The sequence below is a fragment of the Dasypus novemcinctus genome, chromosome 19 (genome assembly GCF_030445035.2).
Source record: "Dasypus novemcinctus isolate mDasNov1 chromosome 19, mDasNov1.1.hap2, whole genome shotgun sequence".
Taxonomy (NCBI): domain Eukaryota; kingdom Metazoa; phylum Chordata; class Mammalia; order Cingulata; family Dasypodidae; genus Dasypus; species Dasypus novemcinctus.
In genome coordinates this window covers 76,998,753-77,015,930 of record NC_080691.1, presented here as the reverse complement: position 1 = coordinate 77,015,930, position 17,178 = coordinate 76,998,753, and positions in this window count along the sequence as shown.

Below are 17,178 nucleotides of genomic sequence, written 5' to 3'. Positions count from 1 at the left end.
GAAATTCATAGCCAAAATGCATATATAAAAGAAGAAAGAGCTAAAATTGAAGACCTAACTGCACATCTGGGGGAATTAGAAAAGAACAATGAGGTGGGACATGGATGTGGCTCAAGTGATTGGGTTTCTGTCTACCATATGGAAGGAACCAGGTTTGATCCCCAGGGCCTCCTTGTAAAGGCTTGCCTGCATGCTGAACTAGGCACATATGGCAAGCCAGTGATAGCACAGCAACACACATTATGACCCATTGCCAATGCAGTAAGGCAGTGCCCACTCAGTCAGCCAAGCAGCAAATGATGACACAACAAAAAGAGAGATGAAGGAGAGAGTCAAGATGGGATGCAACAGAAAAACCAGGTACTGAGGTATTGCAAGTGACAAGGAACCTCTCTCCTCATCAGAGGTCCCCAGGATTAAATCTCTGTGAATCCTAGAGGAGAAAAATGAGAAAAGAAAACAAAAAGAGAAATAGATACAGAAGATCTCACAGCAAATGGACACAGCCATCAAATAAAGCAGGATATGGGGGAATAAAAACAAACAAAAAAACAAACTAACCATAAAGGAGGAAGAATAAAATAACAAAGATTCAAGGAGTACTAAATGAAACAGAAAATAAGAAAGCACTACAAAAAATAAACAAGCCAAAAACTGATTCATTGAGAAGATCAATAAAACTGATAAACATTTAGCTAGGCTAAAGAGAGAAGATGGAAATACACAAAATAAGAAACAAGGAAGGAGTTATCATCACCGACATCACAGAAATAAAGATTATCATGAGAGGATACTTTGGAAAATTATATGCCACCAAGAAGGATAATTAAGAGGAATTGGACAAAATCCTAGTAACACAAGTCACCTACATTGATGAAAGAATTGGTAAACTCAACAGACCAATCACAAGTAACGGAGCAGTCATTAAAAACCTCCAAACTGCTGACAATATGATAGCCAGGCCCTGAGCCTCAACAGACTCCAGCTCCTACAATTGGATTTATTGGACTCACCTCACTCAGCTAAGATGGAGTTGAAGAAGGACAACCACCACACCATGGAGCCTAGAGAGCCTATAACTGAAAGCAGGAGGATTGCATCCAGTATCCATGTGGAATCTGAGCCTCCTCTTGACATAGAGGTGCAATGGACACAACCAATCCAAGGTCCACAGAGAAAAAGTGGCATTGGAGTGGGAAAAGTGGACATGGTGGCTGATGGGTATGGGGAATGGCAGGAAGAGATGAGATGTGGAGGTGACTTTGGGACTTGGAGTTGCCCTGGACGGTGCTTCAGGGGCAATCACCGGACATTGTAAATCCACCCAGGGCCCACTGGATGGAATGGGGGAGAGTATGGGCCATGATGTGGACCATTGACCATGAGGTGCAGAGATGTCCAGAGATGTACTTACCAAATGCAATGGATGTGTCATGATGATGGGAGTGAATGTGGCTGGGGGGGGAGTGGTGGGGTTGGGGGTGGTGGGGTTGAATGGGACCTCATATTGTTTTTTTTTAATATAATATTTTTACAAAATCAATAAAAATAAATAAAGAAGAAAAAAAAAACCCTCCAAACTGGGAAGCAGACTTGGCCCAGTGGTTAGGACATCCATCTACCACATGGGAGGTCTGCAGTTCAAACCTCAGGCCTCCTTGATCCATGTGGAGCTAGCCAACGCACAGTGCTGATGAGCGCAAGAAGTGCCGAGCCATGCAGGGGTGTCCCCACACAAGGGAGCCCCATGCGCAAGGAGTGCACCCTGTAAGGAGAGCTGCCCAGCGTTAAAGAAAGTGCAGCCTGCCCAGGAATGGTGCCACACACACGGAGAGCTGACACAAGATGACACAATAAAAAGAAACAGATTCCTGTGCCTCACAACAACAGAAGCGGACAAAGAACACACAGCAAATAGACACAGAGAACAGACAGCTGGGGCAGGGGGGAAAAGGGGAGAGAAATAAAATAAATAAATCTTAAAAAAAAAAAAAAACCTCCCAACTAAGAAGAGCCCTGTGCCAGGCAACATCACAGGTGAATTTTACCAAACACTCTGGAAAGTACTAACACCAAGCTTGCTAAAACTCTTCCAAAAAATCAAAATAGAAGGACCATCACCTAACTCATTCTATGATGCCAATATTACCCTAACACTGAGGCCAAACAAGGACACCACAAGAATGGAAAATTACGTACCGTTCTCTCTAATGAACCTAGATGCTAAAATCCTCAACAAAATACTTGCAAATTATATTTGACAATACATCAAATAAATTGAACACAATGGCCAAGTGGTTTTCATCCCTGATATGCAAGGATGGTTCAACATAAGAAAATCAATGTAATACACCGCATAAACAAATAGAAAAAAATCACATGACCATCTCTATGGATGCAGAAAAACATTCAATAAAATACAGCACCTTTCCTGATAAAAACACTACAAAAGATAGAAATAGAAGGAAACTTTCTGAACATGATAAAAGGTATATATAATAAACCCACAGCAAACATCATACACAATGGTGAAATCCTAAAAGCTTCCTCTCTATGACCAGGAACAAAAAAAAAAAAGGATGCCCACTTTCACTCCTTCTATTTAATTTTTCATTAGAAGTATTTGCTCAAGCTTAGGCAAGAAAAAGATATAAAAGCATCCAAGTTGGAAAGGAAGAAGTAAAAATTTCACTATTTACAGAAGACATTATCCTATACATGGAAAGCCCTGAGTAATTTACAACATAGTTTATAGAACTTATAAGTTATGTCAGTAAAGTCACAGGTTAAAAGATCAATGTGCAAAAATCAGCAACATTTTTGTACACCCATATGAGCAATCTGAGGAGGAAATAAAGAAAAAAAATACAATTTACAATAGCAATTAAAAATAAAAATATTAGAACTTTAACTAGAAATGTAGATGACAGACACAGAAAAATACACAAAACTGTTCAAGGAAATCAAAGAAGACTTAAATAAATGGAAGAATATTCCATATTCATGGATAGGAAGACTAAACATCATTAAGATGTCAATCCTACCCAAAATGATCTGCAAATTTAATGCAATCCCCATAAAAATCAGCACAGCATATTTTACTGAATTGGAAAAACTAACTTTGGAATTTATTTGGAAGGGCAAGAAGCCCCAAATAGCCAAATACATATTGAAAAAGAAAAATGAAATTAAAGAAAACACACTACCTGACTTTAAAATATAACACAATCTGCAGTGGTCAAAACAGCATGATATTGGAAAAAGGATAGCTATACCAACAAATGGAACTGAATTGACAGTTCTGACATAGATCCTAACATGTGCACTCATCTGATATTCAACAAGGCTGCCAAGCCCACTAAACTCATAAAATGGCCTCTTCAACAAATGGTGCTTGGAGAACTATATATCCATATCCAAAAGAATGAGAAAGGAATATCATCTCACACCTTATATAAAAAGCAACTCGACTTTGTTGTGTGGGGTGTTCCCAAACCCTGAGCGGGCTGTTTCGGGGGTTTGCGGGACAGGAAGTATCTGGATGTCGATTTGATGAGACAGTGATGGAAGAGATTCTTGCAAGAGGTGGAACTTGCAGTTTCTGACATGGAAGTCAGAAGTTCTAGGTGGAACCCCTCCCCCTAGGGTGTGCAACCAATTCGCGGTGGTCCCTGAATTCTTTGTAGTGCAGCAGCGCCCCCAGCAGGCTGTTTCGGGGGCTTGCAGGGCAGGAGGTGTCTGGATGTCGATTTGGTGAGACAGTGACAGAAGAGAATCTTGTGAGAGGTGGAATTTTGGGTTTCTGACATGGAGATCAGAGGTTGCAGGTGGGACTACTCCCCTTAGGGATGGCGCCCAACTGCAGGCATCCCTGAAGGCTGTGTTGTGTTGCAGTGCTCCCAGGCCCCCTGTTAACCAGATGCGTGATTCTGAGGTATGTGTCCCCTAAACCCTGGTGGCCCACGCTCCAGAGACTCACAGACCTTGAGTATGCAATATCACAGATCTCCCATACCTGAATCCACCGCACCCTGAGGTCCATCTGAGGTCCTTGATTATCTTAGCCCTTGGTGTTTGTGTTTTTTTGTTTGTTTGTTTGTTTTTGGTTGCTAATATTGCATTGTCTCCTGGTCTTTTCTCTCATTTTATCCCTCAAGGTCCTTTTTCATCTAGTTTGGTTTTTTTTTCTCTTTTTCTTTTTTTGCTTGTTTCCATCCCTTTTTTCTCCACCCCCTTTTTTTCTTCTCTCTTTTTTCCTTTTCTCTCTTCTTCATCTTATTTTATTTTTTTTCTCTATATAATAGGTGCTGCGGGGAGCACGCGACACTTGCTGTGTTTCCTCATCCTCCATTTCCTCCTTCCTGTGTGAATTGATTTTTGCCACCTACACTATCCCCTTTCCACCACATCTTGCAATTTCTCTAGTGAACCTAGATGCAAAAACCCTCAACAAAACACTTTCTAACCATATCCAACAACACATTAAATGAATTATACACGATAACCAAGTGGGATTCATTCCGGGTATGGAAGGAAGTTCAACATAAGAAAATCTATCAATGTAATACACCATATAAACAGATTGAAGGAAAAAAATCACATGATTCTATCTATAGATGTGGAAAAAGCATTTGACAAAATACAGCACCCTTTCTTGATAAAAACACTCCAAAAAATCGGAAAAGGAAATTTTCTGAACATGATAAAGAGTATATATGAAAATCCCACAGTCAACATCGTTTACAATGGTGAAATCCTAAAATCTTTCCCTCTAAGATCAGAAACAAGACCAGGATGCCCACTATCACCTCTTCTTTTTAACATTGTCTTAGAAGTACTTGCTCGAGCACTGAGGCAAGAACCAGATATAAAAGGCATTCAAACTGGAAAGGAAGAAGTCAAAATTTCATTATTTGCAGATTACATGATCCTATACATAGAAAACCCCGAGAGGTCTACAACTAAGCTTCTAGAACTCATAAATGAGTTTGGTAAAGTCACAGGTTATAAGATCAATGCACAAAAATCAGTAGCATTTCTGTACACCAATAATGAGCAACCTCAGGAGGAAATCAAGAAACAAATAGCATTTACTATAGTCAATTAAAAAAATCAAATACCTAGGAATAAATTTAACTAAAGATGTAAAAAACTTATACACAGAGAACTACATAACACTGTTCAAGGAAATCAAAGAAGACCTAAATAAATGGAAGAATATTCCCTGTTCATGGATAGGAAGACTAAATATTATTAAGATGTCTATCCTACAAAAACTGATATACACATTCATGAAATTCCAATAAAAATCAACACAGCATTTTTAAGGAACTTGAAAAACTAGCTATGAAATTTATTTGAAAAGGAAAGAGGCCCCAAATAGCCAAAGACATTGAAAAAGAAAAACGAAATTGGAGGAATCACACTACCTGACTTCAAAACATACTACAAAGCTACAGTAGTGAAAACAGCATGGTATTGGCACAAGGAGAGACAAACAGACCAGTGGAACCGAACTGAAAGTTCTGACATAGATCCTCATATATATAGTCATACAATATTCGATAAAGCCACCAAACCCTCTCAACTGGAGAGAATGGCCTAATCAACAAATGGTGCCTGGAGAACTGGATATCCATATGTAAATGAATGAAAGAGGGTTACCATCTCACACCTTATACAAAAATCAACTCAAGATTAATCAAAGACATAAATATAAGAGCCAAGACCATAAAGACTTTGGAAAGCAGTGTAGGGAAGCATATACAAGACTTTGTAATAGGAAATGGCTACATGAACATCACAACAAAAGCACTAGCAGCAAAAGAACAAATAGATAAATGGGACTTCCTAAAAATTAAAGCCTTCTGCATCTCAAAGGAGTTTGTCAAGAAAGTGAAAAGAGAGCCTACACAATGGGAGAAAAAAATTTGGTAACCATATATTGGATAGGAGACTTATAACCTGCATATATAAAGAACTCCTATATCTTGAAAATAAAAAGACAAACAATGCATTTTAAAAATGGTAAAAGATTTAAGCAGACACTTCTCCAAAGAAGAAATACAAATGGCTAAAAAGCACTGAAAAAATGCTCCAAATCTCTAGCTATCAGGGAAATGCAAATCAAAACTACAATGAGATACCATCTTACTCCCATAAGATTGGCAGCTATGGAAAAAAAAAAACCAGAAGACTACAAATGCTGGAGAGGATGTGGGGGAATGGGAACACTCATCCACTGCTGGTGGGAATGCAGAAGGATCCAACCATTCTGGAGGACAGTCTGGCAGTTTCTCAAAAACTAGCGATAGATTTGCCATATGACCCTGCAATTCCACTGCTGGGTATATATCCAGTAGATCTGAAAACAAGGACACAAATGGATATATGAACAACAATGTTTATAGCAGAATTGTTCACTATTGCCAAAAGTTGAAATCACCCCAAATGCCCATCAACAGATGAATGGATAAATAAAATGTGGTATAATCATACAATGGAATACTCCTCAGCTTTAAGAACGAAAACACTACAAACACACGTGATAACATGGATCAATCTTGAGAACCTTATGTTGAGTGAGGCAACCCAGGCATTGAAGGACAAATGCTACATGACCTCAATGATATGAAATAAATAAACCAAGCTGCCTCAGAGAGCTAGAGACTGGATGATAGGCTTACAAGAAATTGGGGGGTAGAGAAAGGATGTAAGCTGTCACCTACATGGGTGAAATCTATGAGAAGCTGGAGGTAAGTATTTGTATAAGGAAGGGATAAAATGGGAGCAGAGGGTTACCTTTGGGTGGGGCTTAGCGGGCTTGAGAGGGACTAGGGATGGGAGGATGGGTAATATTACCCAAGAAATTGGCGGGGAGGGTGGGTAAACACACGAACATAGGAGATTGTCAGGTATTTGGTTAAGAGTATAATGCTGAGAAAACCTTTTCAAAAATATAATAAGGAAAGTTACCTGTTTAAGATGCTTAAAGGTGATCATCTGACACAGGACAGACTCCTAGGGAATATGTGAATGCTCATTTTGCCATACTGGGTTACATCATTGGATAGAGACCCATAAATGAGAGTGAAAGTATACCCACATCCTTCACTGATGCCCTCAAATAGAGGGAATTGTATCTCTCAAGAGAAATGGTGGCTCCCAGTGCGTTAGGACAGTCGAGCATGTCAAGCCCTCAGCACTGTTGCAAGTATCTCTGAACATGGTCCTTCAAGTGATGAATATTGACTGTCACCATGGGCCTTAAGTGGAGGGGGAAAGAGGTATTGAGTAGATGGAACCAAGGTAACTCTGTGGGCAATGGAAGTGTTCCACAAGTGTATACAAGGATGGATATGTTAAATTACACCAAAAATATATAGGGGCTGATAGGCTAAAATGTAAATCATAATGTAAAACATAAGATAACTAAAAATTTAGAAAATTGTATAGTCTAAAATATAAACCACAATGTAAACCCAAATGTTACCTTGTTTGAAAGCTATTGTCTCAATATCTGTACATCAGTTTCAGTAAATATAGTATGAATATATAAAAAATTATTGTGTAGAAGGGAAAAGATTTTATGTTGGATATGTGGGAGTACTGTATATTGTATATATGGATTACTGTGATCTAAAACTTTTGTGAAGATAAGCTTAATAATTAGAAAAAAGAAAAGAAAAAGATAGGACGTAGACACTGAGGAAAAGATGGAAGTAGTTGCCTTGCCAATTTGCATACAGGGCAACACTTATTGCAGTGATGGAAGGCAAAACATCAAAAACAAAGCTTTTGCATTTTAAAATTTTTTGATACCCCAATCATTTTTACCTTAATTTTTCTAAATTAGTATATATTCTATACCTAACCTTTAAACTCATCTCTATATTCCATTTTACTAATAATGAAACCTGACAATATATTGGGCTTCACTTTTCAGGAAGTTTTGGATCACAGAGAGGTTCAACAATGGTAGGGAAGGAATACTGGTGTGGGATGTTATTGACAGGGGACACATGGTTGGCAGGGAGTTCTCCAAGGCATATATACAGGGTACATAAAAATGTTTGGATATTTTCATAGTGGATACAATTAAAAACAACTGAGGGAGTGCTGAGTTCCTAGCCAGGGGAGCTCTATCACAGTCCCTAAAGGAATAGCAACAATCCCCTAAGTGCAATGGCAAAGACCAAAAAGGAATGAAGGTCCAACAGTGAGCCCTCGGTACTAATGACTATGCTTGTGAGCCTGTGCACCTGAAATAAGAAGAAGGGCTAGAGCTGCAGTGTGCCTAAGAATTACCTCCTAAGAAGCTCTGTGTTGCTCAAATGTGGCCAGTCTCGAAGCCAAACTCAGCCTGTAAATATGTTGCTTTCCCCTCAACATGGGACATGACTCCTGGGAATGAGCCTCCCTTGTGCCGAGGGATTACTACCAAGTACCAGCTGATGATGTAACTACAAAATGACCTTGAATAAAAGGCTCAACTCGGACCAGCAGAATATCTCAATCTGCATATAATACCAGGAGTTAAAAATGCTTTTTGACCTGAATAAAAGGGGGGAAATGGAAAGGACAAATGAATTTATATGGCAGTGTGTCTCCAAAAAGAGCCAGGAGGTTATCAGAGGGGTTGCCCTTATGCACACCTCTGCAGAGTCTCAGAGACAGATACAGTAGATACAACCCCAGGTATTGGTTCCTCTGAGGGCTACAGAGACCCACAGGTTCTTTGGTCATGGCAGATGGAGTTCAGTTTCATGTCAGTTGGCCCTCCTTTGGAGTTTGTGTTTCTGTGTGATGGAGCTCAACTCTGATGTGATCTTTGTTCACAAATCTCTCCTGTTACTTTTACTGGAACTGTAGTTGGTGCCAGGGTTTAATATATACCCAGGGGACCTGAATCTCTCGACTGACCATGTGATAGACCGGCCCTGGGCCTCAACAGACTTCAGCTTCTATGCACTGGTTTATTTGACTTACCCCACTCAGCTAATATGGAGGTGAAGAAGGTCAACCACCACACCAGGGAGCCAAGTGTGCGTACAACTGAAAGCAGGATTATTGCATCCAGCATCCATGTGGAATCTAAGCCCCCCTTGATACAGATGTGGAGTGGACACAACCATTCCAAGGTCCACAGGATGGAGGAATAGAGTATGGATTAGAGTGGACTTACTGATATTCTATTCATGAAGTATTGTGATTAGTAATCAAAGAAAATGTGGCATTGGTGTGGAGAAAGTGGACATGGTGGCTGCTGGGGGTAGGGTGTGGGAGAAAGAGATGTGATGTGGGGGCATATTTGGGACTTGGAATTTTCCTGGTGGTGCTTCAGGAACTGTTACCGCATTTTGTATGTCCTCCCATGGCCCACTGGGTGGAATGTGGGAGAATGAGGGCTATGATGTGGACCATTGACTATAAGGTGCAGCTGTGCTCAGAAATGTATTCACCAAATGCCATCAATGTCTCATGATGATAGAGGAGATTGTTCTTATGGGGAGATGAGTGGGGTGAGTGGGGTGGGGGGTATATGGGGACCTCATATTTTTGAATGTAATATTAAAAAAATAAAGACACAAAAAAGAAACCTGCCCTTCAAGAAATACTAAGGGGTGTACTGCAGGATGAAAGGAAAAAACAGAAGAGTTGGAGGAAAGTGTGAGAAAAAATTAAAAGAAATTAAAACAACATATGACATACATAAATCAAAGAAAATAAGACTAATGTAAGTAATTCCTTGAATGTTAATGGATTAAACTCACTAGTCAAGAGATGCAGGTTGCCAAAATTGATAAGGAAATATGACCTATTTATAAGCTGTCAACAAGAAACACATCTTAGTTCCAGGGATACAAGGAGGCTGAAAGTGAATGGCTGGAAGAATATTTTACAAGTAAACAATAACTTTAAAAAGGGCTAGCAATACTCATATTAATATCATACAAATAGGCTTTAAATGCAAACTATTTCAAGAGACAAAGATGGACACTATATATTAATAAAAGAGGTAATATTTCAAGAAGAAAAAACAATCATAAACCTTGCGCACCTAACTAGGGTGCCTTAAAATAAATGAGTTAAATCTGGAAAAACTAACTGGAGAAATAGATCCCTCTGTAGTTATTTTGGGGATGTTAATACATTATTATCACCTTTAGGCTGAACATCTCAACAGAGAACCAAAAAAGAAAAAAGCACTTTGAGTAATATCCTAGAGGATATGGACCTAATTAACATATACAGAACAGCACACCCAAATATAGCTGGATATACTTTCTTCTCAAGTATTCAAGGATCATTCTCCAAGATAAACCATATGCTAGGCCACAAAACATCTCTTGTTAGTAAAACACAGTAATAGAATTACTATGTTAAAGTAGTTTTCTACAAGGCATGCAAGGATGGTTCAACACAAGAAAATCAATCAGTATAGAACACCACATTAATCAAGGAAGAAAAATAACCAGATCCTACTGGTTGACACAGAAAAGATATCTGAAAAAATACAACATCCTTTCTTGATGAAAATTACTAGAAAAGATAAGATTTGAAAGAAACTACCTCAACATGCTAAAAGCCATATATGAAAAACCCACAGTAACATTGTACTCAATGGTGAAAGACTGAAAGCTTTCCTTATGAGATGGAAAACAACACAAGGGTTCTCCTGTCACCACTGTTGTTCAATATAAGGATAGAGGTTCTAGCTAGAGAAATCAGGCAAGAGAAATAAATAAAAAGAATCCAAATCAGAAAGAAGAAGTAAAAGTTCCACTATTCACAGATGATATGATCCAATACCTAGAAAGTCCCCAAAAATCCACAAAAAGGCTGCTAGAGCTAATATACTATTTCTGCAGAGTGGTAGAATACAAGATCAATATTCAAAAATCAGTAGTGTTTGTTTTTTTCTTTAAAAAGTATTTATTTCTCCCCTCCCCCCTTGTCTGCTCTCTGTGTCCATTTACTGTGTGCTTTTCTGTGTCTGTTTGTATTCTCATTAGGCAGCTCCTGGAACAGATCCTGGGACTTTCCAGAGTGGGAGAGAGGTGAGTATTCTCTGCCTCAGCTTGCTAATCTACTGCGTTTCTTATTATCGCTCTTTGTTTTCATTTTGTTGTGTCATCTTGGTGTGCTAGCTCTCCATGTGGTCCAGCACTCCTGCTTGGGGCAGCACTCTTGGGCTGCTCTCCTGCATGGGAAAGTACTCTGCACAGGCCAGCACTTTGCATGGGCCAGTTCACCACATGAGCCATCTTACCTTCACCAGGAGGCCCTGAGCATTGAACCCTGGACCTCTTATATGGTAGATGGTATCCCAATTGCTTTAGCCATATCTGCTTCCCAGTAGTGTTTTGATACATTTTTAAGGTGTAATCTGAGGAGTCAGGAAAAAATTACATTTACAATAGTCACTAACAGAATCAAATATTTGGGAATAAACTTAACCAAGGACATAAAGCACTTGTATTCAGAAAAATTACAATGCATTGCTAAAAGAAATTTTTATAAACCAAAATAAAAGAATATTTCATGATCATGAATTGGAAGTTAATATTGTTAAGAAGTCATTCAACCCAAATTGATATACAGATTCAATACAATTCCAATAAGTATTCCACAAGCACTTTTTAAACAAATGGAAAACATAATTATCTAATTTACTTTGAAGGGTTAGGGGCCCTGAATAACCAGAAACACCTTAAAATGAAGAGCAAATTTGGAGGATTCTCACTTCCAGACTTTTATCATTTTACCTAGCTACAGTGGTGAAAAAACAGCAAGGCATTGGCATAAAGATAGACACATAGATCAATGGAACTGAACTGATGATTCAGAAAAAGACCCTTACATCTATGATCAACTGATTTTTAATATGGGTGTCAAACCCACCTAGCTGGGAGAGAACAGTCTCTTCAACAAATAATGATGGGAGAACTGGATTTCCATAGCCAAAAGAAAAAGGACTCCTATCTCACACCTTATATAAATTTTTTTTAAATGGATCAAAGATCTACCTATAAAATCTATAACCAGAGTGGATGTAGCTCAATGGTTGAACTCTTTTTTTGCATGTGTCAAGGCCAAGTTCAATCCCTGGTACCTCCTAAAAACTCTACAACCATAAAGCTTCCAAGGGAAAATGTAGGGAAACATCTTCAAGACCTGGGGGTAGGTGGTTAATTCCTAAACCTCACATGGGTAAATAGGACCTCCTCAAACATAAAATCTTTTGTGATTAAAAGGACTTCATCAAGAAAGCACAAAGATAAACCACTCAATGGGAGAAAATATTTGCAAGCCACATATCTGATAGGAGCAAGCAATCTAATTTTAAAATGGGTAAAAGACTTAAATAGACACTTTTCCAAAGGGAAAATACAAATAGCCAAAAAATACATGAATAAAAGTTTTATGTTACTAGCTATTAGGGAAATGCAAATCAAAATGACAATGAAATATCATCTCGCGCTGCATAGAATGGCTATTATTATTTTTTTAAATAACAGGATATAAGTGCTGGAGAGGATGTGGAGAAATATGAACACTCCTTAACTGTTGGTAGGAATGTAAAGTGGCTCAGACTCTGTGGAAGAGAATTTGGTGGTTCTTCTGGAAACTAAATATAGAGCTGCCATATGATCCAGCAACTCCTCTACAAGGAATATATCCAGAAGAAGTAAAAACTGTGATGCAAACAGATATTTGCATACCAATGTAGATAGTGGTGTCATTCACAATTACCAATAGATGAAAACAACCCTCATGTCCATCAACAAATGAATGAATAAACAAAATGTAGTCTATACATATGATGGAATATTATGCTCCTATAAGAAGAAATGAAACTTGTACACATATGATAACATGGATGGATCTTGAAGACATTATGTTAAGTGAAATAATCTAGACACAAAAGGACAAAAATTGCATGGTCTCACTATTACGAATGAAATATTTAGAATAAATGCATGGAGTTAAAACTTAGAGTAAAGGTTCTTAGAAGATGAGGGATGCTGTGAAGGTGTATCAATAATTAACATATTGGAAGTTTTAATTAACTGTAAAAGTGTGGAAGTTGATAGAGTTGATGGTAACACATTACACTGAGTAAAATTAATGCAGCTGGTCTATATACGGCATTGTGGTTGAAAAGAGTAGTCCTGGGATGTAAATGTCAGTTGAAGGAGAGCTAGGGAATAATCTAGGGACTAAATAACATAGCGAACACAGAGGTGGATGAGAATTGTTGTTAATAGTACAAATGAAAAATGTCCTATGCAAAAAACTACCATTGCAAGGCAGGAAGAATGTTCAGAAATGCAGGAAAACACAACTAATGTAACTTATGAACTTTAGTTTATAGGAATCCTGCAGTATTCTTGTATCAAAGCCAAATATATACTGTGTTACTAATAGGGGACTATGGGGGAAAAAATGAAATGTATTCTACCATTCGTAGTTAGTGGTAATAGTCTGTTGATAATTTGTAACAAGTGTTCCACAACAACGAAATGCATTGTTCAAGCAGTGTTGTATGGTGATTCCACACATTTATGACTGTTTAGTAAGTTCAAAAGCTCTATAATAAAATATATTTTTAAAAAGAAGTAAAATTATCTCTCTTTTGAGATGATATGATTTTACATATAGAAAAAAATCCAGAGCAGCCATACAAACACATGTCTACTTATACTCATACCCACAGACACACCTTATTAGAGCTAAAAAAATCAATGTGGTAAATTTGCAAGTTAAAAGATAAACATGCATAAGTCAGTTGAATTTAGGCAAACAAATTGTGAGGGATCCAAAAAGAAAATTAAGAAAAAATTAATTTTCCAACGCATCAAAAAATAAAATGGCTATGAACAATTTTAACCAAGATATTTCAATATTTCATACTGATATCTATAGAATATTGCTGAGAGAAATGAAAGGGGACAAAAATAAATGGAAATACATCCCATTTAATGGAATGGCATATTTAATATATTTAAGTTAGCAATTCTTCCTCAAAAGGTTTACAGATACAATGTAATATCTAGCAAAATCCCATTGGCCATTTTAAAAAAGAAATGTAAGAGCTGGCACTTGAAATCATGGAATTATAAAAGACCCTGAACAGATAAAATTGTACTGAAAAAAAAAAAGACTAGAAGATATCCATTTCTACATTTCAAAGCATAATGGAAGTCTTCATTTATCAAAATTACGTGATACTGGCATAAAGGTAAATATCAAAAACAATGGATGAGAATTGCTACTTCAGAAATAATCCCATACATCCATGGTCAATTAATTTTCAATATATATGCCATTGGTCTTCCACTCAGGAAAGAGCATAGTCTTTACCATATGGTGGTACAAAAACTGGATATGCACATGCAAAGCATGAATTTTGATCCTTACTTTAAAATATTTACAAAAAAAATTAAGTCATTTAGAGAGGCATATGTAAGAGCAAAATTATAATATTCTCACAAGCAATTTTTCATGACTTTGGATGTAGCAAATGATGCTTAGATATGGCATCAAAATCACTAGAAACAAAAGAAAAAATATACAAATTGTATTTCACAGAAATTAAAACTTTTTCATCAAAGTAACCTCTTCAGAAAGTGAAATGATAACCTGCAGAAAGGGAGAAAACACTTTCCAGTCTAATATCTGAGAAGGGCCTAAAATCCAGAATGTATAGTTTAAAAATACCTTACTATGTAATATAAAGACAACTATTCTAACAAAATGTGCAAAGTATTGAAAAGACATTTCTTCAAGGAATATATATATTTGACTAACAAAAACATGAAATGATGTTCAACATCTTTGGTCATCAGAGATTTGAAAATTAACACCACATCACACCTGCTGGAATGGTTATATTTTTGGGAAATATAAAATAACTGCTGGTGAGGACATGAAGAATTTGGAATCCTTGTACATAGCTGGTGGGTATGTAAAATGCTGTAACCGGGAAACGGACTTTGGCCCAGTGGTTAGGGCGTCCGTCTACCATATGGGAGGTCCGCGGTTCAAACCCCGGACCTCCTTGACCCGTGTGGAGCTGGCCCATGCGCAGTGCTGATGCGCGCAAGGAGTGCCGTGCCACGCAAGGGTGTCCCCCGCGTGGGGGAGCCCCACGCGCAAGGAGTGCGCCCGTGAGGAAAGCCGCCCAGCGTGAAAAGAAAGAGCAGCCTGCCCAGGAATGGCGCCGCCCACACTTCCCGTGCCGCTGACGACAACAGAAGCGGACAAAGAAACAAGACGCAGCAAATAGACACCAAGAACAGACAACCAGGGGAGGGGGGGAATTAAATAAATAAATAAATCTTAAAAAAAAAATAAATAAATAAATAAATAAATAAAATGCTGTAACCACTGTGGAAAATATATACACAATTCCTCAGTAAGATATACAAAAAATTAGCCAATGATTTAGCAATTCTCTTCCTTGATATATATATCTCAAAATTGAAGAATGATATTCAAGTAACTGTAAACAAATGTTTATAAAAGCATTATTTACAATTAAAAAAAAAAACAGGCAGAAACCACCCAAATGTCTATCACCTAATGAATGTATAACCAAAATGTGTTATATCCATACATTGGAATTTTGTTCAGTCATAAAATGGAATGACATAATTGTATTAGCTATACCAAGGAAACGTCTTGAAAACACGTTAAGTTTAAAACTTAAGTCAGATATAAAAGGCCACATTTTTAGATGATTCCATTTATATAAAATACCCAGAACAGGCAAATCAATTGTGAAATAAAGAGTAATGGTTGACCAGGACTGAGGGATGTGGGGAATGTGGAATAAATCCTATTGTGTGTATGAGATTTCCTTTGGAGTTGACAAAAATATTCTGAAATTAGATAACGCTGATGCACAACTTGGTGAATGCAATGGATTACAGTTACTGTATTTTAAAAATTGTTACTTTCATGTTATGTGATTTTTCACATTTCAAAAAAATGTACAGATAATGTAAAGAATTTAAAGGACATGAGATTTTATTCACAGAAATCCAAATTCATCCAGAATAAAATTATATATTTTATTGTATAAATGTGAATATAAACATCAATATTTCTAAATTTTAAGGAACATTATTTTCTCATATTTCTAACATTTGTAAATGATACCATATTTATAGGAAAATGAAAATGGCAAATTAAAAGGAAACCCTTGAATTCCTCACAAATATATGTGCAAGTCAATTGTGAATGAAATGGCAATAAAATTGTTCTGCACCGTTATGCATTTTACTTATTACATAATTTCCTTTATCAAAACAAGTATAAAATTGGCTTCCATATTTTTAAAGGTAATTCCTAACATTTTTATACTATTCTAGAGTACTAAGTGACTTCTACTGTATCACTCCCACACTCCATTCTTCATCCCAGTAACTGGTTGTGAATTTTTGTCACATCATTAGGCCTGTTGAAATGTTCATATTATTCATCTTCCACTTATTTTTATTTCCAGATTAATTTCAGAGGATCCAAGGCTTTTATCTATGTTTATCCAGTGTATCAAGATCCCTAATAAATCTCCAGAATCTGGAATATTTCTTAGTACACATAACGCCACTGAAAGAAATTATGATTGATTTAAAAAAATGAATGAATCTTCATAATTTCTCTTCAAAATAGCCTTTTATCCAACATCATCTGAGAGGTATAATTTTGAACATATCTTGGAAATCTACTGAAGATGAACAGTATGTGTTTCACAGAGTGAAACACTGACTAGCTTTATTATCTGTGTAATCATGGTCTGAACCCCTGGAATATAGCCCTTATGTGGTTGGACAGTTTTAAGAGGGTATGCAAGAACAGAGGATATATTTTCCTCCAGAAGAAGAAACTGGGAATTTGGGAAGAGGAAATTTCTTCTTTCTTTTGGAGCCTGTCTCAGAACCTAGTTGACCTTACAATTTCTTCCAATCTTGGGGTTCTGATGAGCTCTCCGAACAATGAATGTGAGCAGGCCACATTTACTTGCTCTTTTATAAGTCTGGACTATATTCGGAATTTTTTTTTACCATTGAAATATTTTCCATTTTATTATATCCACTTTTGCATCACCATTTTCATTTCCTATTTTTTACTATTTGTGCCCTTTATTTGTTTTTGCTTTGAATCTATTTC